Source organism: Acinonyx jubatus, chromosome A2 (assembly GCF_027475565.1).
Source record: "Acinonyx jubatus isolate Ajub_Pintada_27869175 chromosome A2, VMU_Ajub_asm_v1.0, whole genome shotgun sequence".
Classification (NCBI taxonomy): Eukaryota; Metazoa; Chordata; class Mammalia; order Carnivora; family Felidae; genus Acinonyx; species Acinonyx jubatus.
In genome coordinates this window covers 142589130-142616969 of record NC_069383.1, presented here as the reverse complement: position 1 = coordinate 142616969, position 27840 = coordinate 142589130, and the positions used below count along the sequence as shown (strand labels likewise).

The following is a 27840-nucleotide window of genomic DNA, read 5'->3' as shown; positions in this document are numbered from 1 at the left end:
GTCTTGAGGTTTTACATTATATATACATAACTTATCACAATCCATTGGTGTTAATATGTTACCAGGTCTAGTGAAAGGTAGAAACATTACTGCCCTTCACCTTCACTGTTTATAATATAATTGTCTTAACATAACATAGTTCTTTTAAATATTTCTTGTACATACATTTAGACCCATATTAGTGTTAGAATTTGTGCTTCTACTGCCAAGCATAATTCATAAATTCTATGAAGAATCTAAGAAGAAAAAGGAATTCTATTTACCCATATTTTTACTCTTTCGTTGTTCTTTCTTGCTGTTCCAACATTTCCCCTTTTATCATTTTCTTTTTGTTTATATTCTTTACTCATTCTTTTACGGTAGATCTTCTGGTGACAAATTCTCTTGTTTTTCCTTCAAATTAAAAGTATGATTTCCCTTTCATTCCTTGAGGAGTATGTTTGCTGGATATAGAAATTTAGGTTGGCAATTCTTTTCTTTAAGCATTTGAAAGATGTTTTCTTATACCTCCATTGTTTCTCATGACAAATTTACTGTCATTTGAAACGTTTTCCCCCTATAGGTAAGATATTGTTTCTTTCTTGCTGCTTTCACAGTTTTTTCATCTTAGTTTTCAGAAGGTTGATGTGTCTTGCTGTAAATTTCTTTGGGTTTATTCTGTTTGGGATTCTCTTGGTTTCTTGAATCTATAGGCTCATGTCTCCTGCCAAATTTGAGAGGTTTTCAGTCATTATTTCTCTGAGTCCTTCCTCCTCTCTTCTCTTTCTGGGACCCTGATGTCACAAATGTTAGATTGTTTGTTATTGTCCCACAAGTCCTAGGGGAGGTTTTCAGTCATTATTTCTCTGGTCCTTCCTCCTCTCTTCTCTTTCTGGGACCCTGATGTCACAAATGTTAGATTGTTTGTTATTGTCCCACAAGTCCTAAGGGCCTACTTATTTAAGTCTATTTTTTTTTCTATTGCCCAGATTGGATAATTTCTATTTTTCTATCCTCAAGTTTGCTGATTCTTTCCTCTATGCCTTCCATTTCACTGTTAAGGCCATCCATTGGATTTTTTAAAAATTACAGTTATAGTATTTTATTATTATTTTTTATATCTTTTATTGATTTCCTGGGACTTTCTATTTCTTTCCTGACACTTTTCACTTTATTTTTAAAAATCTGTTTCAAGAATGTTTGTAATTGCTCCTTGAAAGCATTTTTAACACGGCTGCTTTAAACTCTTTGTCAGAGAACCTTAACACCTCTGTCACTTTCATATTGGTGTCTATCAATGCCAAATAAAAACAAAGCAGCTTTCAGTGCTGAGACATAAATTGCATCCTGGGATCTAAGTAGCTCAGCAATGTCCTGATTCTGGCACTATTCTTTCATTCAAATATTCTTTCCTTCATCAAGTACGTACTGAGTGTCTACCTTGTCCAAGCTCTATGCTAGGTTCTTGAGATTCAACTTTGAGATGGTCAGACAGCAACTGTTCTCCAGGACCTAAACATGTAGCAGTGTGCAATTTAAGCTCTTCTAACAACTCACTGTTGCATCTTAGACATCACTTTGTCCTTTTTTATTCTCACTTCAGGATCTTTACAGTGAGGGTGGGTTAATTAGAATATTTCTTTGAATTATGAAATACATTGAGAATACTATGAAAAGCCATGCTCCTCACAAAAACGTGCATAGCCTAAATATATAGCACACACTCGTATACACAGTTTTACATATAATTTTGTAAGACCAGAGAAGATTATCGTTAGGAATATCTATTATTTGTTGTCTAAGGAAATTTTGAGTTCAGTCATTATATGCTTTAAAACATTTATACATCATTTGATACTGATAAACTGTTGTGAGAACACTTACTGGAATCCAGGAGATGTTCTAAACAATTTATATAAATTTTCTTACTTTATTCTCATAACAAATTTTATTAATCAAATGTAATATGTGATTAAACTGTAAAGGAAGATTAAATAGAAATTTTCCCTTATGGACTTAGATGAGTCTAAAGGGAAATATTGTGCTCTATAAATTCAAAATTAATAAAATTCTTCAGTTGCAGATCCCTACAGGGGTGATATAAAGGTAGAAATTGGGAGAGACTAAACTAGGTGACAGGGGAGTAGCCACTTATAAAAGAAGAATATATAAATATTTATAAGCTCCAAGCATTGTTTTAAAAAGAAATAAAAGTATGAGCACTAAAAAGTTTAGAGCTTACCAGAGAAAAATAAAAATAGAATTAGTAATTGTTTTTAAAAACTGTTTAATGAAAAGTAGAAAAAGATCTTAAAGGTATAAACAAAAAAAGGTTAGTTAAAAATTATAGTGTTAAATAGCAAAAATGCCTTAATATATTCAACATTAGAACGAATATAAATGGGATAAATTAAACACACTGGTCAAAAGACAGAAACTCTCAAATTGAATTAAAACAAAAAACAGGGGCGCCTGGGTGGTTCAGTCAGTTAAATGTCTGACATCAGCTCAGGTCATGATCTCATAGTTTCTGAGTTTGAGCCCTGTGTTGGGCTCTGTGCTGAGAGCTCAGTGTCTGGAGCCTGCTTTGGATTCTCTGTCTCCCTCTCTCTCTCTACCCCTCCCCTGCTTGTGCTCTTTCTCTCTCAAAAATAAAGAAACATTTTTTTAAATTCTTAAAAACAAAACAAAACAAAACCAAAAGAAAATAAGACCCAGCTATACATGCTTGAAATATATATATATAAATAATATATATTAAATATATATAAAAATATATATTTTATATATTAAATATATATATAATTATATATAACATATAACATATAAAATATAATATATTATATATTATGTATATATTATATTTTATATATTAAATATATATAAAAAATATATATATATATATCCATCCATCCAGAGGCACTCATAATCACAAAAGCAAAATACTTAAAGCAACAGGTAAGAGAATTAAGAGAAAGACAGAAATAAAATGCTATTGGAGATTTAAAATCACTGCTGTTAGAAACTGAAATACTAAATCCAATACAAATAAGTTGGAATATAGAAGATGTTAATAATATAATTAAGAAGTTATACATACAAATGTATATACAATTTTTCACCTGGACATAGAATACACACTTTTTTTCTGGAATAAATAGATCAGTCATAAAAAGAAATTACATAGTAGATAAAAAAGAAAGTATCAATATATTTCTAAGGCTCCATATCAGACAATGTTCTCTAACTTCAACTTAATAAAACTGAGTTACCTAAGAATAAAAATCCATGTGTCTCTAAACTAAGAAAAAATAAATCTACTATCAAACAGACCTTGGGCAAAATAGAAAACAAAAAAGGAAATTGCACAACTTAGTGATAATGAAAGCAGTGCATGTTAGCATCTGTGGGATGTGGCCAACAAAGTTTCTAGAGTGCAATTTATAGCTATGAACACATTCTGAAAATAAAGAAGACTGAGAAATAAATAAGCTAGGTGGTCATCTAATGATGGTAGAAAAAGGACAACAGAGTAAATCTAAAGAAACAAGAAAGATCGTAGTATGAAAATAAATGACATACATGGAAGGTTTTAGAGAGGAGGTGAGTACTATGTAATTCCTATCGCACACATATTGTCCTAGAAAGCTGAAAATGTAGGAAGTCTGGGTTGCTCAATTAAGCCAGATGAAAAGAGATTAAGACAATAATAATAATAATAATAATAATAATGTCAATTTAACTTCTGTACTTAGTTTTTAAAGTGTAAAAGAAAAATTATCTATATATTTCCAAAAGTATATTAAAATGATTCAAGAATGACTCAACATAAGGAAAATGAGCAACATAATTCACCTTTTTAGACAAAAAGACTTCAAGGTCACAATAGAATTAAAGGATGATAAAGTTTAACAACCATTTCTGTGGGGAGAGAACCCTTAGAAAACTAGAAATATAGTATTTTTGATTCCTATCTGAAAAAAACCTTAGAAAACTAGAAATTATCTGATAAAGCTTATCTACCAAAATCCATTGAAAACATAATTTACATAAAGAAACTTTATAAGCATTTTTTTTTAGGTCAGGAACGAGATAAAACTTACCACTTAAACAACTGCTATTCCAAATATCTGGAAAATCAGTAACATAATAAAAATAAATAACAAAAGTATTCAATTGAAAAGGACAAGACAAAATGTTCATTACCTAGAAATCCATGGGAATTAGGAGAAAACCATTAGAATTTGTAAGGGAGTTCAGCAAGTTTATGGTAAGCAAGATTAAGTACTAAAAACTAGTAACAGTAACAAGTATTCTGCACCTACTAAAGCAAATTCTTATTAGAAAAACTGTGATAAGAAAATAAGAAAATTTATGATGGCAATTAAAAGTATGAATTATGGGGCACCTGGGTGGCTCAGTGAGTTAAGTGTCTAACTCTTGGTTTCTGCTCAGGTCATGATCTCACAAGTTCATGAGTTCAAGCCCTGCACGGGGCTCTGTGTTGACAGTGCAGAGGCTGCCTGGGATTCTCTCTCTCTCTCTCTCTCTCTCTCTCTCTCTCTCTGCCCCTCCCCTGCTTATGCTGTCTGTCTCTCTCTCTATGTCTCTCTCAAAATAAATTAAAAAAAAATTTTAAACTATGAATTATCTATTTGCTAATTTAATAAAGACTGCACAGGATGTGTATGGACAAATTTTTAAGTTTATTCTAGGACATAAAAGAAGGCTTGCATATTCTGTCCAAGGTTGGGGTAATTTAACATTGAAATTATATCAATTAGTATGCCCCAAATGTAGTTGAAAATTAATGCAATTCCAATAAAAATTTCAAACATGATTTAAAAAAAATTTTTTTTAACGTTTATTTATTTTTGAGACAGAGAGAGACAGAGCATGAACGGGGGAGGGTCAGAGAGAGAGGGAGACACAGAAACTGAAGCAGGCTCCAGGCTCTGCGCTGTCAGCACAGAGCCCGACATGGGGCTCGAACTCACAGACTGTGAGATCATGACCTGAGCCGAAGTCGGAAGCTTAACCGACTGAGCCACCCAGGCGCCCCACATGATTTTTTTTTAGAAATGTATTGTAATATATATATGAATGAATGATGGTTCTTCGATGGCAAAGAACATTTTGAAAGAGAAAGGTAGGGAGATTCTTCTTGCCAAGTTTTAAGACACATTAAAAAGCAATCGTAATGAAGACAGTGTGGCAACAGAATAGGAGCAGGCCAGTAGGCCAAGAAAGCAAATTAGAACACCCCCACTGACTACTGGTACCGCAGGGAACTTGGAGTGTCATAAAGATGGCACCACAAATCAGTGGGAAAAAGGACTGATTATCTGGTAAAAAGAATCAGGAAAACAGCCTCACTATGGAAAATAAAAATTAAATTGCTAACCTCACACCAAATAAAAAGAAGCCCTATGTGGAATAAGAACTAAATGCAAAAGTTAAAAGTATAGAATTAATGAAGACAGTGTAAACAGTATCTTTATGACCTTGAGATAGGAGAGGTTTATTAATGAAGACCCCAAAACATAAACCCTAAACAGATAGATTGATGGCTCAGGTATCAAAAATGAAAAATTTTTTCCATGGATTTCCTGGGTGGCTCAATCTATTGACTGACTCTTGATTTTGGCTCAGATCACGACCTCACAGTTTGTGTGACTGAACCCTATACCCTAACAGTGCAGAGTAAGGGTGATACAGCGGGCTTGGGATTCTCTCCTTGTCTCTCTGCCCCTTCCCCACTCATACTTTCTCTCTGTCTCTGTCTCTGTCTCTCTCAAAGTAAATAAATAAAGATTTAAAAGGAAAGACATTTCCTTCAAAAGTATACCATAGACAAAGTTCTCAGGCAGAGGTGAGACTTACCCTCCACCTTGCAATGTTACAAACAATGAGAGTTAACTGAGCAATTACTATGTAGCAGGCACTGTTCCAAATACTTTACATACATGGAATCATTCACTCTTCCTGAGTACTATTGTTACTTCTACTTTACAGATGAGGACACTGAAGTTAACTAACTGGTATGAAATCACACGATTGGTAAAGGGGAGGGCTAGGATTTGAACCCTCGTAACCTGGCCAAATCCAGTCTGTCCCCTTAATTATGGCTACATGGTCTTTCAGGTTTTTCTTTGTTGGTGCTAAGAAAAGCAAGTCAGGGAAGAAGGATCAAGGATGCCCAATAGTGGAAGGATGGTGAGGAGAAGCCATTGAATGTGACACTCCAGGGACTTCCGAAAGCAGTTTCAGGGAAGGGTGAGCACGGTAGGCTTGTGGAGTAGTGACCAGCCAGCAAGACTGTTCAACCTTTCGAACTACAGCCAGTTCCAGAAAGTGTGAGAAGGACTCATCTTTCTTCTTAATAGCAGCCACTTGAGCGTTTTGTGGTTTGCATTTTAAGAATATAACTTAAATTTTTTTTTTTTGGATAATGCTGCCGATTATGAAAAACATGACAGCTATAAAATTCATGATCCTTACTTTCCAGAACAGACTCCCCACAAATTCAGGGTGTCTGGCGAGTTATAGCTAAAGCCTTCTAAACAAATTGGTTTTCAAACCAGCATCTCCAACTAATATTTTCCACAACACGCAACCCCATTCTTGTTTGCGCTAAAGCATTGGAATGAAACCATACTCTGTTTGTTCTCCAGCTCACATTATGACCTGCTATAAAATGAATTAATATTCATAAATCTTTTTTACTGCACTAATCTCAATGTTTTAAAGTGGTGATTACCACCTGACATGGGGCAGGCCAAGGACTAAAGGAATCTTCAGACAGCCCAAGATCCTATTCCCACGTGAGCGTTCAAAGAGGAAAGCAAAGGGTTCACATATTGAATTTGAGCATAGACATGAACATTTTGAGAAGGTTTTCCATAAGGACCCCAGATACTTTGGGGTAAAAATGTCGTGAACATTTTTTTTTTCTTCAGAGCGTCTGGGAACATAAGCAGGGGAGCTGGGCATAGGTTATGTAATGTGGAATACACCACGTGGCCAACCTTTTTGAAATTTTCCAGATGGGACCTACAGTTTGAAAAGCTTAGAAACGCCTTCCGTAACGTCCATGTTTTCTATAATTAAAGTTTCCTCAGACTCTGACAGCTGTGTAGTAGATTGGCTTCGATGATCCGTGTCCTAAGCCACAGAGAAAGCCCACTGGCTTCACAAGGCTACCTGAGGAGAGATAGACCTTAAAGCTGCCCAGTGGGAAACTCAGAACATACTGGAAACCAAGAACACACATACAATGGAACAGGGAGCTGGGAGAGAAGTGTATACACTTTTGGCATGGTTTTAATGAAGAGAATAAGAGGAAGGAGGATGGTTTACATTGTTGAGAATCTTCATTCTCAGTTTCGGACCCAAGTTATCGAAGACAGAGATGGGACCAGGAGGGACACATTCACTCAATAAATAGTTACTGAAGTTCTACTCTGTCAGAAAGCATGTAAGAGTGAACAAAAGCAGAGCTTAAAAATTAGTGTGCACAGTGACCAAATAATGAGATGAAGGAAAATAGAATTATGGGCTGAGATAAATGATTTTAAGGCAATAAAGCCCTATGACAGTAATCAAAAGAAGTTAACCAGGTCTTAGGAGTCAGGAAGAGTCTGAGGGTTCCCTGCTAGAGAGACCCAGGAAGAGCCACTCTTGCCAGCAGTGTCAGGGGCAGAGCCAGGCTGGGGGAAGTTGGGGAGCAGACAGCAGTAGCCCGTTGCCCTTTGCCCTGAGCACGCTGTCCCCAAGGGACGCCCGTCAACACTACGTCTGAAATACTCCATTGCCAGGAGCAGTAAGACTGGAAGGACAGTGGAGGAAGTGATGCGAAACCAAGTCTATACTGTCCAGGGAAGAGACGTGAGTCACTGGTGCCTCGTGCTCCCCCACGAGTCATCCAGTGGGCCAGGCCACACCACCGGCTTGCCCCTCCATGATGGGAATCCTAGCTTGGGCTCCAGTCTGCAGCCATACCAAGCTGCAGACCCATCTGCCCAGTGACAGCTCAATTCGCTTGTCCCTAATACTTTTCAAATAAAAAGGGACCCAAACTGCTATGGTCTTTCACAAGGAAACCCACTTCTCCTCTGGTTTTCCATGCCCAAGTAGAAAACAGGGCCAGGGCTTCGTTTTCAATGCCTCCTGCCCTCCGCGGGTCCCATAGCCAAACAATCAACAAATAACTTTCCAATCCACTCCCTTGTCTCTCTTCCTCCTACCTCCGCCTGTGTTGGTACCACCATCATGTCTCACCTGTAAAACCTTAACCACCTCCAACTCCAGCCTGGTTTCCCTGCCGCACCTACTGCCAGCCACCCACCTGCCCTTCCCATGTGGTCCCCACCGGAGACCTAGAGAGGATCTTGAATGTATGGAGCTTCAGAGAGACCAAGAATGACTGCCTCCATCCCCAGGGCATCTCCCAGCAGTCCTCCTGATGACCTGTGGGCCCCGGGGAAATCCTTGAGCCACTATTGACAGATGGCAAGAGGTCCATGCAGGAGACTGGGACTTCAGAGAGGCTATCGCCATGTGAACTTCAGTGAAGATGAGATCCAGAAAGGAAAGGCCCAAGGGAGTTGGGGAAGCTGGTGCTTTGCATGCTCTAAAGCCTGGCTCTTCTGTAATTCGAGAAGACAGTTTTTAAAAAACAAAAGTATAATAACTGAAACACCACCGCCACTAGTATGTTGTGGCTGACATGGTCAGGGTCCACCACATTTCCCTGGATCCCTTCTCACTTCCTTGCACACAGCTCCTAGTGTGTGTTCACTCCCAGCAGCCTGCACCTGAGCCTTGTTGTGGGTGGCTGCCCTCAGCCTCCTGGAGTCCATGCACCTGACCTCACTTACCCGCCACTTCTCTCTGAGATGTGACCACACTGTCTCCAGAGCTTCCTCAGGGAATTCAGCCAAAATTATCTTTGGTGTAACTTTGCCTGATATCCTTGCTTAGCTGCCTTCCCCTCCCTCTCCCACTTTTATCTGGCTTCTCCTGGGATCGCCTCCCACTAAATCACTTTCCCATAAATCCTGCTCTCCAGGGCTGCTTCTGGAGAACCAAGCTCTTTGCACAAGGCACAGGCTGAGCATTTGTTATGTATTGTTTTCTCCAATCTTCAAAACAACTGTGTGGGCCAGTACCATAGTATCTCCATCTTACTGATGATGACACATAGGATCAGAGACATCTGGTTTCCTTCAAGCAGCCAGTAGTAAGGAGAGCCATGGTTCCAACCCAAGCCTCGCCCAACTCTTGGCCATTATGCTACACCATCTCTTTGCACCCATTCCCCCTCTACTCCTTGCTCCTCACCCACTAACACAAAGCAGAACCTGAGACAGGGTCTGACACTCTCCACTATTCTGGAGAGTAGTCCCAGTAAACAGGTGGGAGGAGTGGGGAGGATACAGTAGGGACAGAGGGAAAGCAAATATGAGGGTGTGTGCCAGCTGGCCTCCATGGGGGGTCTTGGTCCCACCTAGCCAGACCTTTGCAGGAGCTGTGTAGAATGTATCTCAGAATTATCCACCTGAAAGACAGAAGGGTGGGGTATTTCTCTACCAGCTCTGTCCCCTGTTGGTCGAGGGCCCCCAAAGATGTTAACTTTCTCCCACTCCCAGGCCCACAGAGAGTGCTCCTGGGAACTCTCCCACCCCACCCCCTCCCCTGTCAGAGGAGCCCCAAGACAGAATGTGAGGAAGAGGCTCTTAGGTGTATCTGGCTTGAGTGGCTGCCACAGCAAGGACTGGAGTAAAAGGATGTGAGTCAGAACACACATCCTTTCACTGTCTAATGCAACCAATGCCTCCTAATAAGAGCCCTTATTTGTGGAGCAGACCATGTGCCTGGCACTGGGCTAACCACTTTCCATGTGTGAACTTTCTCAATACCTTGCTGCACCCAGACTGGGCAAGCACTGACCAGTCTACAACCCATTTCATGGTTGTAGAAACTGAGGTCCAACGTGGTGACATTAACCTTTGTGGCAAGCAGCATTGCTGAGACAGGGACTTGGCCTATGCATCCCCAGCTCCCCCTACCACCCGCTGCTGCCCCAGAAGGCAGCTGGTCTCCCAAGCCATGGCAGCCTTCCACAGGCTGGGCAGGCCCCAGCTCCAGGCCCGGTTCTTATGTGGGGAACCCAGCCAGAAATCCAGCCAGGGACCGGATGGCGTCTTATAATTTCTCCATATCCCCCAAGCTGCCTAGCACTAAATAAATACTTGCTGACTGATTGACTCATTCCAGCACCGCTTCCAAGTTTCCCTGGGCCCATTCTCTAGGCAGCCGGGCCCCCTCCCTGGCCTTTTGGACTCTTCCATTTCCACCAGCTCCCGAAGCCTGAATTTGGGAGTTGAGGGAATATTGCATTTTCGGAGATATGAGCTGGTAACAGAAGGGATCTGGCAGCGAGACTGGGTGGGCAGTGGGCTCATGAGTGGAAAAGAGCTGGATGAGATGGGAGGGGTCTTGAGACTCCTTGTTGCAGAGACTCCAAAGAAAAATGTGCATTGGCCACTCTGAGGACATATTCCTGAAAGACCCCATAACCGCGTGGTTAAAGACACCCTCCTCGGTTCAGATCCTCTCCACCTATCACCTTACCTGCCTGTGCCTCCGGGTGCTCATCCCTAAACTGCGATAATAATAGTGACCACCATTGTGTAGGGTTGTTGCTTGGGTGAACATGAATTAGTATAGTGCCTGGCTAGTGGTCAGTGCTCAACACGTATTAACTGTCATGGTTGCTGTTATTATGTAGCCAGGGTTTATAACCTGGCAAGGTTACTTTGCTACTCTCGTTCCCTTGATGAGCAAACGGCCTCAAGGAAGGCAAATGTTGTGCACCCGTACTAGCGTTTACATTCAAAGCTGGCTCAGATTGGCTCTGAAGCCCGTGGCCTTCTGCTACATCAGCATTTCAATCATTGATTGATTGATTGATTGATTGATTATGATTCCAGTATTCATGAGAACTATTTGTCATTGTTGCCCAGCAATGCTTTGCAAATATCCACCGGAAATGTTGCTTAAGGGGAAAGAGAATTAAACGGTGGGCAAGAGAGAAGGAACCTCACTCTCATTGAATGGAAGGACGCGTAAGTCTCAGCTCAGCCTCAGGCTGGCCTCAGTTGAAATCACCTCAAATACTGGGTGGTTTACAACCTATTCAGAGTTCCAGTATATATCGTTTCATAAACCCGCAGGACCTAGTGCTTGCTGGTTTTTAACATCTCATTCATAACAGTAAAGTTGTTCAGGTTTCAAGTTCCATCAGCACATAATATTTGAATTCTCGTTTAAGGTTTAGCTAAAGGTGTGTTATATGTAGGTCAGAAGCAGCCTGGCTAAACTAGCCACCCCGTCTCTAGAAGGCAGATGAGCAGAGAGATGGCATTTGGCAAGAATAGGAGGTCACTGCAACGGTATCTCAAGGATCACGGTCATGAGAAGTCTGCCAGTACCTGTGCTTGGAATACTGCTAGCACCCCGTGCCTGACCCTATTCCTAGCTGCTCACAGTAAGAGGACACCCACGATTCTCTGAGTGTGTTACTCACTTCAAAACCATCCTATGGAGTAGGGAACTGACCCCATCTTACAGATCAGGAAACCATGGCGCACAGAACAGTAATTTTCCTATGACTACCCAGTCATTGAGTGAAGCTGTCACCCCCAAGAAATCAGACTCTGCTTTCTGTGCTCTCAACCACTACCGTCCACTCTATCACTCATACAGAGTGGGAACGTGGGCTTCCGTGCCCCACCAGCAAAATGGGGATCATGCACAGGAGAAGGGGCCTTAGGTAGGGTTTATAAAACTTGAGCAAGAAAGAAGAAGTTACCTAAGGGAATGACGGTAGATCCAACTCTGTTCCGATCACACACTTGGGTCTTTTATTCACGAGCACCTATGCGATCTTTACAAAAATCCAGCAAAATGGGAACTGTCCATGTTGATGGAAGTGGAAACTGAACCTTAGAAAGGTCAGATGGCTTGGCCACAGCCACCCAGTTGTGCACAGGATGTGGCCAGGACTGATTCTTGACTTCCAATCTCAGGGCTACTTTCATTGTACCAGAACTGCTTAGAGGCTCTGAAGGAAGGTTTCTTTATTTATTTCACCTGACTGAAATGCAGATTTTATTATTATGCAGGTATAATGAGGCCAATAGATCAGGAGACAACTGCTATGGAGAAGATAGTTTGTTACAGCTCCCAAGAGGAGGGGACAATGCCACATCATGCAGGCCCACTCCAGGAAGTGCCAGGGTCAGTTAGGAGGGCAAGAGGGCGTAGAGGAGAATATGAGCGAGAACCTTTATTGGTGCTTTCAAGGGAAGGAATGGGAAGAGCAGGGTAAGCAGGCTAGACAGATTTTAGGTTGGCTAATTTGAGTCATTTTGGTGGACTCTGGAGCACGGGGGCTGTCTCAAGTTATCTGGTACTTGGCCCTGGGGTGATTCGGGCAGGAAGATAATGACCCCAGTGTGAGAGGTGGCTGAAGTTTGGGTTTCAGATGGGTTGGTTTGCATGTGAAAGGCACGTTCCCTAGTGAGTTATTTGCTCTCTCTAAAAATTAGCTAGCCCCGGGAGGGTCAGCTCTTCCAGTGTCAACAAAGTGCCAACATGTCAAAGCATCAAAATAAAAAGACATGGTTAATAAATACACTACCCTAGAAGAGAATAGACTTAGCTGTATCCTCATAGGAAGAAACCAAGCAGACAGGACACGATTAGGATGGATGGATGGATGGATGGATGGATGGATGGATGGGGAGCTGCTCAGATGGACCAACAGATCTGTAAGGTTTATTCTCCCTGCTGACCATAGTACTAGTCCAACACGTATGGTCGTTTCCATGGAAACTTCTCTAGTGCAAGATTAGGGGTAAAGCACAGTCACAAAGCAGCATTCATGGGACCTCTGGATAGACATTTCTTCCATTGCTTCAAAACGAAGACCCTGCTAAATGACGTGGAGGGAGAGCTGGAGGCGTGCAGCTGGCCCTCGGGATTTCACATTAGTCGTTATTCCCCATAACTCTGCTGCCTAGACATCAGAGCACGGCTAGTTACAAACATGAAGTCAGCTCCCTTCCAAAATCAATAAGAAGCTTTTGACTGGGCTATCCACGTTGACTCGGAGAGAAGAATAAGGATGCAAAGCTAGGAAACCAAAACTAGAGAATAAAAACTTCTGAATGGGCGCTTTCATTGGTTTGTTGGCAAGAAACACATTCAAGGAAACCAGGTTGGTTCTCAATTCCCTTTTTAATAAATTAAAAATACCTTCTTCTGATACTTGGACACATGGGGGCCAAATGGCTTGGATAATTCATTAGCTCTAATGGAGAACGCCATATTTCTCCATCAGCAAGTTGGACTCATCTTACAACCATCTCCAGGCTCATAACTACACTGGAAAGAGGGCTGTGTGCAAGCCCAGTCCTGCTACATTCAGGATTCGACTCTCCCTGAAACTCTGTGACTGGCGCTTTTTCTTGTGGGGTATTTCTATAGAAACCCATCCCTGAGTCTAGCTATTAATTGGAGAAGATTTATTTATCCTATAGGTTTGATAATCAATCATCAGATTTCAGCACTTGTTTTGCGGGATTCCATTTCATCACTTGCGACAGTATATATTATTATTCATTACATAAGTTTGTTAACGGTGTATTTATTTGAGTGACTCTCCTTCTAAATAAAGGGGCCTTATAAAGTTTTTTTTGTAATAAAAGGTTTATTTTTACATCAGCTATTTGCTTTCCTATGCTAAACCTCCGTTGAAGGCTCTGAGCAGCATGCAAACCAAATTCCTGCGTTTCAGGCAGGGATGGGGCTGCTGGAAGGTGATAAAAACAGCTGCATGGGCCCTTCAGCAGATTTGGCTTTTTTCAGCCCTGTCAGTCACTTTCCCCCTGAGAAGGGAATAAGAAGCCTGGTAGAGATTAGGAATGGTAATGTAAAAAGTTTCTACCTACTGCATAAAATTCTTTCAAATTAATGCAAGCATTAAATTGTCAATGATTTTTCACATAAAGCAGATATTAAACCGTTCATGCCCGCTGGTGTTGGTATAAAGTTTTGTCAACATTTTTGGCACATAGGTTCTGAGCCCGGGGGTCGAAAAATGTTTTCAACCAAATTTTGTTGTTTCAGTTGCTTTTTTTTACACTCGTGTGTTGTAACTCAAATGTAGATTCTTTTCCCAAAAACGAAATTTGGCAGGCCATTAGTCCATAATGTGGTCTAATGCCTGTGGGTATTTTTTAAACATGTAAATGGCCAAGATATTTAGATTTTTGAGGTTGAAAAACTGCGCACGCACTCTTAACAACTTCTTTTTCAGCTGTATTTAGTATGCATATTTACTGCACATGTGTATTAGGTAGCATGCCGATAGACTGGAGATTAGTTGGGAAAATACACAAACGGCTCTTCGCAGGGGGGACTGTCTCACAGAGCATGAGTTGACATGTCTCCTCATTTTTTCCTGGGGAGGAAGGGGGAGAGTTGAGGCAAGCCATGGTTCTGAGGGCTCACTCCTGGAGTGAAGAGGCTCCAGGCCATTTCTACTCCTCCATGGGGCCTGAAGACACACGGGGCAGGACGGCCATGCCCCAGCCTGCTAACCAACTCCATAGCACATTAATATCCAAAGGGAGAGGCTGAGCATCCAGACCCCACGTTGCTAGATCCTGTCTCTTGCCTCAATGCCCTAGCCAGCACCAACGCCCTGTGGACACTAATCCCCAGCTCTTCCCGACATGGAAGGATCCACAGACAGAATCCAAAGCAAATACTCTGAGTATAAGGAAAACACAGTGTAGCCTGATCCACTGTCCAGATAATTGAAAACTAACAGTTATTACCTCATTTGAAAGTAATTTTTAACAATTAGCTTAGGAAAGTATTTTATAATTTTTTGCTAGCCTTACACAAACTAAAAAAATTTCATGTAATCAATTAAATCTGGCAGGATAGCATCAGGCACTCATTAGGCTAGGCTGCTTGAAATTCATGTACAATTTCTTCCTTATGCTGATCTGCAGGAGCTTTTAAACTCGCACTGGGATGCTGGCAACATCCTCCAAACATCTCAGACACATTGTCTCTCTGAACCTGAACTTTTTTAATGGTGGTTAAACATGTTGTCTGCTTTAGTTTCCTGTCTATCTTCATCATGAGCCAGCACCTGTTTCCAATAAATTATATGCAGAACTGTATCAGCCACACCTTGGCAACAGCTGCCACCCTTAAAAGCCGAGTGCCCTTGAGGACAATACACCTGTGAACACATAGAGTGTTTATTTAGCTGAAAGCCAAAACTCTAAGTTACATAAAGCAATTATCTAAAGCCTAATGTATGCCCATTATTAACACAAAATAACCCTGTTCTTAAAAACCAATAAAAATCTATTTAAAGGATTTTTCCAAATCCCACTGAAATTTGTACTCAGCTAGAGACCTAGTCTTAGCCTGGGACTTAAAATTCTAATGGTGGGCAAGGGAGAGGTCTGTATGTGAGTTATAATATAATATGTTCTGAGCTCATGCCTGCAATTTGGGGCATGAGGATGCCTGGGTCGTACAGCCGAAGCTTTAGACTATTGAGCAAGGACCGGCTTATTTAAAATAATCTTTGTTACCTGTCCCTTTAAAAAAATTGACTATGGTCTAGAGGTTAAAAAAAAAAAAAAAGGAATGGATTCAGTTAATATTTAAATGTAAGAACAGTTCATCCCAGGATACTTTTCTTTATTTGTACAGCCCACCTTTACCTTATGGTTCATTACCTAATAGCATTACCCTTAGGTAATGGGGTTGGCAGTATACTAATGAAAATGGAACCGGTGTCAGGTAAAGAGCTTCAAACTTCCATCCTGTTGCAGGAAATATATGAATAGTGAAAATTCCAGCAAACTATAGTATCTGCTGCACACAGTTTAGTTTCTAGAGTGTGTGACCTGCATCACTTTCAAGGAATGGGATCACATAGTACATATTGCTGAGCAATAAATAAGAACAGGGCATAGCTATCGTATCTCCCAAGGGAAGTCTCATGAAATCTGAATGATCTTTTGCTTAGGGTTTGTAGTACGTTAATCCCTGTCTGATACTTCCTGTTGACATTGAACTGATGGACCCGTAGTCACTTAGGTGCAAATGTGTTTTAGCACTTCTGTTTGGCTGATGCAAACGCTATGGAAGTAACTGCTAATGAGTATTACAGCTTCCAGCTTGAGCCATGGCACTGTCGGTTCACATTCAGTACAGAAGTGGCCTAAAGCCTGTGAATTGGACTCAGCAGAAGAAAGCCCAGGAGCAGCCTATGTCTTATGACAAAGTCCACAACACATCAGCCTGGCTACCCTTTCCTGAATCTGGACACATGACAGTGGCTTAGGCTGCTACAGGGGGAAGGCGACCCACGAATGCAGCATGCCATGGCCATGACTGCTCTACTCTCTCCCTTTCCAGTTTGCTGGTGCTCTCATTTAGTTAACAACTGTTTTCCGATCACCTATTCCAGACCAAAAGTGGGGGACACCAAGATGAATGAGACAGATGGTTGCTCCTTCTTGCTGGGTTTGCAAAGACCTCCCCTGGGCATTTGCAACATCTGTGATGAGAGACCCAGGTTCTCGCTGTGATTCTGTCACCACGGGCAGAGCTGGTCTGGAGCAAGAAACTCACACGCTTTCAGACAGCTCCCTCCCTTGTAAAACACGCAAAACAACTCCTGCGGCATCTACATCAGAGAATCAACAGGAAACTCAATTAAGCAACGAATGCACATAGATCCTGCAGATTTCAAGCACTGAGTCCTTTTGGGGACCTTTGGGTTTCAAGCTGTACTTGCACTGAGGTTATTTCTTTAGGTGACTTAGCTTGTTGTAAGTTTGAAGACTCAACATGAAACTCACAAAGTGCGGCCACAGCAGCGGTGTCATTATCAAAACTCCAGCAAGCATTCCAGCCAGACTATTCCCCGCTGGATTCACTTAATGTGTAAGGAGATCTTTCAGCCAGACTTCACTGGGAAGTATATATGTGTGTGTGTATACACACACACACACACACACACACGATGAAAAATGAAGAAAATTAGAAAAAATGTGTTTTCCTTTTCTAACAGTATAGAAATAGTATAGCGTTATGCTAATTCAAGACTCTGTCTCTATAGATATAAGACTTCCTTCTTTGATTGGGTTTCTTGATTAAGGGCCCTCACATACAATTGCATGTAAATGTGAGAGGCACCCAATTTGCATTCCAGGCCAGAAGACACCCAGGAATGGATTTTAAAAGGAGAGAGCTCATTCTTATCCTTCTGGAGAATTTATCTTTATAAAGGTCAGCAAATTTAGAGCACGCTTTGCTAATTTAACACGTGTACGGGAAATAAGTCATGAGTACAAGTTTGCACAGAAGATAAGACTTGCTATGTTTCACAGAAACTGGGTTTTGAATATCGAAAGGATAATTCAAAAAACATTTTAAAATCCTATTGGTTTCTCTGCCTGCTTGTCAGATTTCCCATTGGTGATGAAACACTGCCAAGGGCAGATTTAGTGCTAGTCATGAAACCAGACCTGGGCTTGTGGTTACTTGATAATAACTGTGATAATAAATTCATCCATTAATTTCTTTCCTGTTTCTCTACATGAGTAATGTTAAACCAAGATGTTATGCTATTGGAGGGAAAGAATCATTTTCATTCTCTCTCTCTCTCTCTCTCTCTCTCTGGAAGCTTTTTCTGTTCCCAAAGACTAGAACCACCCTTCCCATGCCACAGGAAGAGAAAGCAAAGATTGGAAATCAGGTGCCCTGGGACCTGGGACTCTCAAAGGCTATTAGGCACAGTGACAGGCTTCTTGGAGATGGGCAAGTGTATTAAAACTGGATTCATAATGAAGATAATAAATACAGTAGCCTGTATGTGAATAACCAGGCAAAACTTGCCCAAACCTTCCCACAGAGAAGTGGAACAGAGGCTATCAAGTGAACTTTTGTTGTTTTGTTTGTGTGTTTTGTTTTCTTGTCTCTTTTCAGGCTCGACCCACATACAAGGGGAAAAAATGAGATCACTGTAACATACTTTCTATTACTTTTGACCTGAGAGAATTTATGCACCTTCTAGGGGCATATCTCAATGGACCATATGTTCATTTTTCCTCACAAATGGCAGGCTCACAAATTCCATTTTATAAGATTGAAGATTAGGCTTCAGGTTTATTTCTGTCCCACACATGGGAAAGAGACAAGCCTAGCCTTTCTGCCTATATGCCTTGAAACAAATCAATGAATCAATAATGATTTGTTTTTCCTCCTTTTCTCCCCTCAGCCCCCATCTACCCTGAAAGCCAGGTAAAGAATGAAGAGGAACCAGAATGATTTCAAAGTGCAGTCCTTTTGTGTGAGGGTGATTTATGGAAACACCCCAGGCTTGAGTTCTGAAAGCCTTTTTGCTGTAGACAAAGCAGAGAGGACAAACAACACAGTGATCTCGGTGTATAAAACTATACTTCTTTGTGTGGGATTTGGTTTAAGCCCATTTTGAACTGCCAGTTCATTGTTTAAAAATGCACACCTGCACAGAACCAGTTGTGGTCAAGAAGTTTATTAGCAAAAGAATGTTCGTCAGTTCCTGGAAATCCTATATAAAGAACCGTCATGGTTTTTGTTAAGAATGAGATTCCCCATGAGTTACCAAAATCCAGTCGAACATCCTGCCTTAGCTAAGAGGAAGTTTGGAGAAGAAATAACTCTGGGATGGGAAAAGGATCCAGGAAAAACCTAGGAAAATAGGCAAACACAGCCTTACTTGAACTTAGTATCAATACAGTGTAGGGACATGAAAAGATGTGGCATGGTCTCCCCAGGTGTGACGACTGATCTAGGTACAAGGAAATAATAGATGGGAAACGTTTTTCACAGCTGAGAAATACTTCATCAGTGTAAAACTGGGCGTCCTGAATGACACTGAGCCCTAATATTTTTTCAAAGCTTTATGGCTAGAAATGGGGCAAATGGTTTTTTTAAAGCTTCCAGGTGGATCCTTGTGTCTAGAGACAGCAGCCTTAAATTCACCTGTGTTTGTGGAGCAGCTGCCAGTGGAGGGCATGGACAGTTGTTCAGAAAGCATTTGGGTTCTGCAAAAAGAAACTCAGAACCTTTTCTAATGTGGATGTTCGCACAGCACAGGGCTCTGCATAATAGTGTAAAACCTTCTTTGGGGGTGGAGACAGAGATGCAGATTATGCTTCCTTTTGGAGGAAGATCTCATGGTTGGTTTGCTTGTTACGGATTTTAGTAGAATGGCGGCCCAGGGCAGAGGTGCCTGCTGGGGATCTGTCAACAGTTGAAAAAAGGTAGCCCCTCAGCTCGATGGCTTGTGGCAGGCCAGCAGGGGAGGTGCTGGGGAAGTCTGTGGAGAGGTTCTGCTGTGCGCATTTTAATCCCCTTCTGTTTTCCAAAGGCTCTCGTAATCTCTTGTTAAATCAATGAATCAATGGTCTGGTCTTTGGGGAAAGGGAGATGGGACCGGGTCTACGTATGGCGGCAGGCAGTTGGTGGAACAGGACAGGCAACCTGGGTAAAGTGGGGTTGCCATCTGAAGGAGTGAAATGGGGATTCTGGGAGAAACGTGTCCCCTGGGCAGAATTTGGGAAAAGACAACAAGCCCTAAGATTAAGCAGGATCCTTCTAATTTCAATGTTGAAGAGGAATGGGATCCTTGAGGCTAGTGCTTTGAGGCAGGGAGTCAGATGGTTCCAGGCACGAAGTGAGAGCAGATTGCCTAGGAGCTCACCCTGGTGTCCCCACTCCCTCCCTGTGTGTCTGTGGGGAGTGACATAACCTCTCTCCACACCAGGTCCTGCATCTATTAAAATGGAGATAGTGAATGTAACTATCTCAAGGAGTTTAAATGAGGACTGAAGAAAATAACATATGTTAAGTAGCCAAAGTACGTGTCAAAGTGTCTGCAATAATAAATGTCCAATAAATTATAACTTTTATTATTTTATAAACTAGAACTTAAGTGTTTATCACTGCAGCAGAAATAGACAGGGAGGAATGTGTACTAGGGACGAAGGTCTCTCAAGCAATTCCTGACACCAAGTAGTGACTCAGTAAATTTTTCCCAAGTGATGAATCACATAGACGAGGTGCGTCAGTTTACATCGAGTTGGGACTCAGCTTCACGTACCGAGTTATTTTTTAACTGCTTTCTAAAACACTTGATAGAAATAGTAAGGTTATCCCACTGGGCTTGTTATGCCAAGAAACACAGACATGTGATCGAGTCGACTCCAGGCTGTCACTGCACACTCACCCTCACTGTGTATCCTTATCTGCAACCTTGCCTAGGATTCCTACAGGAATTGCTCTAGTTTGGCCTGTTTATGTCAGAGAGGACCCCTCAGCATGGGGATAAGTAACAATCACTAAGGGCAGGTGTAACATGGGGCTGCAGGAGGCTTGTTTCTTTCCTAGACTCTATATGAACACTGTTGAGTGGCAAAGTCAATGAAAAGATGCAGAGACATGAGCAGCAAACAGGCAAGATGCCACCATACTCTCTCCACTTTGTCCCCTACCAGGGACATGGGACTGAGAACTAGAAGCAAAGTGAGGGCTGCAGTTCGTCCAATATCATAAAGAGGGGAAGGAAGGAAGAAAAGAACTGGAAGGGGAAATAAAAAGAACTTACCTTTACAAAGCCAAACTCAAACTACCACGTACCCAAGAAAGAATTGTTACCTGACTTGTGATATAATCGAATAGGCAATAATCATGTAGTTCATTTTCACATTATGTCATGAAGCTTCATAAAAATGGAATGGATAATGAGACAGGAAAAGGAATCATGGAATAGAAGCTGTTCTCTGGATCTAAGATACATAGAACTCCATCGGGGTATAAAGGGAAGAGTCCCAAAACCCGCCAGGGGTAGAAGAGTGCTAGGAAATGCAAAGTGAGATGTCTACTCTGAAGGAACTTGACCAGGCTTTATTGCTTGGGATGGCGTTTGGAGTAGGTCCTAGATGACCTTCAAGGAATGTTGGGATTTTGACATGTAGATTCGGGTCTGGTCAGGATCACTGTAGATCCCAGCTCCAGTTAGGGTGTGGATTTAAGTTGTGTCTCTGACCACACATGCTAATTCCATGATCTCTAAATGCATACAAGTGGTAATTAAGGGAAGGGAGCTAATATTTTTTAGTATCTTTTGTGTGCTAGGGTACTGTGCTAGATGTAGCTCTAATTTTTCAGTAGCACTTGGCAGTAGATATTATTCTCGTTTTACACAGGAGGAAGCTGAAGTTCAGAGAGACTCTTGCATCTGGGAGCAGCAGAGTTAAGATTATACACTGGCTCTGCCTGCTCTTTCCTCCACAGAGGAGAGAGTCAGAAACTGGATGAGAGAGGCTGTCAAAATGAGGTTGTGAGCATGTGTTGTGATTAAGCACTGAACAAAATCATGCAGTTATGTTGGGTCCCTCCCCTCACCCCAGACTGGAAGCATACACTTTCTGCATGAACTCTGAAACTGTGCCAACCCTATGGTGTAGACACTCTACTCTGCACCTTAGCGCTTACTGTACAGTATTTACCGCACAGAAAATTTACAAATAAACGCAAGGAAGTACGCTCGAGAACGGTCACTGCAGTATTTCTGCAAAAACACATCAAATCAACCAGCCAAACAAAAAATGCTAGAAGCCTGTTGATGAGAGAACTTTTTTCAGAGCAATAATGAGAACCAAACCAGTTTGTAGATTAAAAAATAAAAAAACATTACTGAGGGAAAATTGACGGATACAATTGTACATATTTAAGGTGTACGGTGTGGTGATTTGATATACATAAATGTTGTAGAGTGATTACCAAGATCAAGGTAATTAACACATCCACCAACTCACATAGTCAACATGGGTTTTGTTTTTTGTTTTTTGGTGTTTTTTTTTTTGGTGAGCATGCTTAAAATCTACTGTCAACTTTCAAGTATGGGATACTGTGTTATTTTTTTTTTTCAACGTTTTATTTTATTTTGGGGACAGAGAGAGACAGAGCATGAACGGGGGAGGGGCAGAGAGAGAGGGAGACACAGAATTGGAAACAGGCTCCAGGCTCTGAGCCATCAGCCCAGAGCCTGACGCGGGGCTCGAACCCACGGACCGCGAGATCGTGACCCGGCTGAAGTTGGGCGCTTAACCGACTGCGCCACCCAGGCGCCCCTGGGATACTGTGTTATTAACAACCGTCATCATGCTGTATATTAAATTCTCAGAACTTATTCTTGTAACTGAAAATCTGTGCCCTTTGATCAACATCACTTTATAAACTCCTCTTCCCAACACCTAGCAAGTAACATTCTATTCTGTTTCTATGAAATTGCTTTTTTTTTTTTTTAAGGTTCCACATCTAAGTAAAACCATACGGTATTGGTCTTTCTCCTTCTGGTTTATTTCACTAGCATAATGCCCTACAGATTCATCCGTGTTAGCACAAATGGCAGGATTTCCTCCTTTTTATGGCGGAATAATATTCTATCATATATATGATATATCATATATATAACTATATATAACATATACAATTATGATAGAATATATATATAATATATATATTTCTTTATCCATTCATCTCCTGAAGGACATTAAGGCTGTTCTCATGTTCCTATATTTTGGCTCTTGTGGATAATGCTGCAGTGAACATGGGTGTGTAGATATGATATATGATTATTTAACAATTTCTTTGTTAAATATTTTTTTAGAAAATTTTTTTAATGTTTGTTTATTTTTAGAGAGAGAGACAGAAAAAAAGAGAGAGTGGGGGAGGGGCAGGGAGAGAGGGAGACAGAGAATTCAAAGTGGGCCCTGTGCTGTTAGCCGTGAGCCCAATGTGGGGCTCGAAGTCACAAACCGTGAGATCATGACCTGAGCCCAAGTCAGGTGCTCCACTGACCATGAGCCACCCAGGTGCCCCTCTTTGTTAAATATTTGCCTTGTTCCAATCTTTCATCATTATATATGGTGTACTGATAGATATCTTCATATATATATAGTTGCAGCTTTGATGATTATTTCCTTAGGATATACCCCCCCAAAATTAACAGGGATTCTTCTGTTCTTTTAATGTTTATTTTGAGAGAGACAGAGCACATGAGGGAGGGGCAGGGAGACAGAGAGGAAGAGAGAGAATTCCAAGCAGGCTCCGTGCTGTCAGCACAGTCCCACACGGGGCTTGATTCCACAAACCATGAGATCATGACCTGAGTTGAGATCAAGGGTCAGATGCTTAACTGACTGAGCCACCCTGGTCCAAGACAGGGATTCTTAAATAGGTAATGTTTTTAAACTTTCTAAATATCGTTTTACTTGTATTGTTTTGATTGAGGTATAATTAACATGCAACACTATATTAGTTTCAGCTGTGTAATAGGATGATTTACTATTTGTATATATTGTGAAATGGTCACCACAATAAGTCTAGTTAACATCCATCACCATACATAGTTATTAAAGAAATGTTTGTTTCTTGTGATGAGGACTTTTAGGATTTGTTCTCTTGGCAACTTCTAAATATGCAACACAGTATTATTAACTATAGTCACAATGCTGCATCTTACATCCTCTGGACTTATTTATTTTATAACTGAAAGTTTGTACCTTTGACCCCCTTCGCCCATTTCCTTAGGATAGACTCCCCAAAATTCACCAAGATTCTTAAAGTAGTATTTAGTGGACAAAATATGCTATATGAGCATTAAAAAACACACTAAGAGGGCGCCTGGGTGGCTCAGTCGGTAAAGCATCCAACTTTGGCTCAGGTCATGACCTCACGGCTTGTGAGTTCGAGCCCCAGGTCAGGCTCTGTGCTGACAGCTCAGAGCCTGGAGCCTGTTTCAGATTCTGTGTCCCTCTCTCGCTCTGCCCCTCCCCTACTTGTGCTCTGTCTCTCTCTCTCTCGTAAATAAAACATTAAAAACACACACACACACTAAGATTATTCTAAAAGTTAATTAAATTAATTAACTCAGTCCTCAATAATAAAAAGCATGGGAAAACATATCCAGGGACTGATCTCGTTTACTTTTTTATGCTAGCTTTAGAAATACTTCTTTAAGTGCATTTATAGTAATCTATAAATAAATGCACAAAATTTTAAAAGGTAAATAAAAACACACAACTCATTGACCGCAATGTTTACCTCTGCAGAAGGGGCAGGATTAGAGATGGTCATCAAGAGAACTATAACTTTCTCCAAAATATTTAAATATTTTACAAAGAGTAGGTCAAATTGCTATATTCTTATGAAATTTAAAATATCCCTTCCTTTATATGTAAGTCTTTACAAAATAGGGTAAATTTTGTTCCCTTGAGTCTATAAGCATGGAAATAATGTGTGTCCTTAAGGCGATTTACATAATTTACAGAGAACTTTCTGCTACCTGATTGGTTATCACAATAGCCCTGTAAGCCAGGCATTATTGTATTTTAATCTGTAAAGCAGATACACACGTTGGGCAGTACGTGCTAAATCCACAAAATTCCTCCCGGCTGATATTCAAGAAGATGGCCCTATTTTGCTTCCCTAAGATCTCCTCCCTGCTCTGTTACCACAAAGCTCATTCCTTTCCTCTCTCCCTCTCCCTGTTCCTCCCCTCCCCCTTCCCTCCCCGTTGCTAGCTTTGAGAAGTTAAGAGGCCAAATTGGGGAACCCCATGTGGGAATGAACTGTGGGCAGCCTCTAGGAGCTGATGACATCCTAGGCTGACAGCCAGCAAGAAGCCCTCAGCCCTCCAATAGCAAGGAACTGAATTTTGCCAATGAGGTAAGTGAGCTTAGAAGCAAGTTCTCACCCCGATGAGACCACAGCCCCAGCAACTTTGAAGTCCTGCAAGGCTCAAAGCAGAGGATCCAGCCAAGCCATGCCTGAGTTCCTGACACAGAGACTGTGAGACAGTAAATGTGTTGTTCTAAGCCATTAAGTTTGTGGTAATATCATCACATAACAATATAAAACAAACACTTTTTCCATTGAAGGAATTGAAAATTTGAGGCACATCTTTGGAGCAGACTATGCTCAAGAAATTATAAAATTGGAATATCCACCATCATATTGCTCATGCAGGGGATGAAGGTCAAGGTAAGTCATGCACTGGCCCCAGTAGAGCAGCCCTGACCTCTCTGAACCAGGATTCTTTTGTTTTCACTCTATGGAAGTGCTGACATGTCAGCTGTTTTTGCATGTGTGAACGGATCTTACACAGAGGACTCATGTCTTAGAACATGCACGTGGTGTTTGTACAGCAAAAAATAATGTTGGTTCACAAGACCTACGTATATAGGATTTTACTAGAGCAGAGAGGCCTTGGAAAAACCTTCCAACCCAGCAAGCTTGCGTTTTCTTTTTAAAGCAATACCAACCAAGCTTAATTTAAATCAATAGAGAAGGTAAAGGGGGAAAAGGGGGAAAATATTACCTAAGCACAAGATAACAAAAAGGAAAGTGGTAGGCAACATATATGAACTTGGGGGGAGTGAAAATTCAAGTAAAATGTTAGTGGAATTAATTGTTTCTCCCCTAGAAACGTGGCTGACTTACCTCCCTATTAGAAGGTGGCCTTTGCTGAGTGCCTCTTGATTGAAGGGAAAGCATGTACCTTGGCCATGTCATAGTCACTGGCTTACTAAAGGTTGCTGCTCTCTTTCCAGCACCTGTGGCAAGAAGCAGGATATGCTGAACTGGAAGAAAGGAAAAAAGAAAAAACAAAAAAGCAAAAATATTAGCAACATTGTTTAAAGGAAAAGCTGTAAGAGAAGATGGAAACAGCTTACAATGATCCAAAAGGGAGACATTAAGGCAAAGAGGAAATGTTAATGTAGGCTAAAAACACTTCTGTCTGGGAAGAAAATGAAAAATTCCCCTAATGGGTGATTCAAAAGCAATAATAAGCCTAGTAAACGTTGAATATACACCTACTGAATTAAACAACAGGAATATTGTAAATGATTAGTTAGCACCTCGAGTCGTCATTGCGCTAAACTTTTATCCATTTAGCAGATATTGGCATGCACTAACTCTTTAATGTTTCAGCACAACCCTACGAGGTACACAGTGTTGTTAATCTCCATTTTACAGACCAGGAAACTGAAGGCGGTTCTGAAACGTGCCCACCTCACTCGACTTGAGAGTGGAACTGGGATTTGAATTCAGGGCTCTCTGATCTGCTAGTTTTCTCAAGTTCCACGGTGATAGTAGAAAGGAAGAGCAGGAAAGAGTCAAGGTTAAGAAATGCCCACATGCAGAAGGGAGGAAAGACAATGACTTATTCCTGGGGGTTAAGGAGCCCAGTGATTGCAGAAAAATGCTCCAAGAGATGAGTAGAACAATGGCAACAAAGGCACGGTGAGAAATGCTCTCGGGATAAAACGGAAGAATAGTGGAAAATTTGATTTTAAAACCACTTTCCCAACCACTATGCTGATACTGGAGTGAATGCAAGAGAATGCCTGCATTAGAATCACTTGGGAATGCTGTTGGACTCTGGATCCCGGGGCAGCCCTGAGAATCATTGTGACAAGCCATCATTGACCAGGGGACCCTCTACAGCTAGGGAAAAATTCTGCACCAGAATGTAACTAGGAGGATGCTACTCACTGGTAGGAATGGCCACGGTAACTGGATATGTTTAGGTAACACTGACAAGAAGGTTAGCTCCCTGAGGAACCCAAGTCATAGATTTACCTGGCCCAAATCCAGGCATGGGTATGGCATGGGTTAAATGATAAATAATAATAATAAAAATAAAAAGATCATGAATAAGGTGATGTCTCTCATCCCTTCACTCCTGTACTAAATAAACAAGCAAATGAATGAATGACTAAGACATGGTGTAGGCTGACAACATGGGCCCCTGGATGAAGCTGTAATCAGTGGCAGTGAGCACAGCACCCATTCTGCCATGCTTCCACAGCTAGGTGGCCAATAGATGGTGGGGCATGCCCTATACCACCAGTGCCAACCTGAAGGGCAGTCTGGATGGGCAGTCAGTCTGAGAAATACCTGAAAGACGCCTGAAATTTGAGAGGTCCTATAATAAACAAGGTTCTGTGTTTTGTTTTTTATCTCTGCACGTTGGGTGTGTTTAGAACATGACTTATGGTACTCATGAGATTGTCACCTGCTGTCTCTGCTTCCTTCTCCTAGTCAGATAAAAGCTGTGAAACATTGGATTTCACCTTGTCTAGTATAAAATTTTTTCCAGCTCTATTGAGATATCATCGACACATAACATCGTATAAGTTTAAGATATACAGTGTGTTGATTTGATACGGTTGTAAAATGTAAAATGATTAGCACAGTAGTGTTAGCTAACACCTCTATCATATCACATAATTACCATTTCTTTTTGGTGGTGAGAACCTTTCAGGTCTACTCTCTTAACAAGTTTCTCGTATATAATACATTATTGTTAACTATAATCACAATGCGGTGCATTAGACCCCCAGAACTTATTCATCTTCTAAATGGAAGTTTGCACCCCCACCTTCTTTAATTTCATACTCCTTGGTGAAAGGAGGTGGGGGGGAGCAGACTGGAGATGATGCAGAGAGCTGGCGCCTTAAGGAGTCTAACAGACCTTTTCCTCTCCACCATTTCTGCAGGAAGGTTTTACTCCAGCATCTGTGTTTTATCCTAGCATCTCACAAATCTCTCGTAACACAGACCATCGCCTGAATCCCTGTAGCCCTTGTATCTCTGAAGGCATCCCTGCACTGTGTTTACCACTGTTGCTCTCACCAACAG

At 41.3% G+C, this 27840-nt stretch overlaps 1 long non-coding RNA gene across 1 annotated transcript in view; it reads right to left on the bottom strand.

The window, feature by feature from the left end:
- The window catches only part of LOC128314894 (uncharacterized), a 206200-nt gene that overhangs the window by 16010 nt on the left and 162350 nt on the right, over nt 1–27840 (bottom strand). The window contains exon 3 of the long non-coding RNA XR_008297116.1: nt 25636–25775. This is a non-coding gene — a long non-coding RNA (uncharacterized LOC128314894). The remainder of the gene's footprint in view (nt 1–25635; nt 25776–27840) is intronic.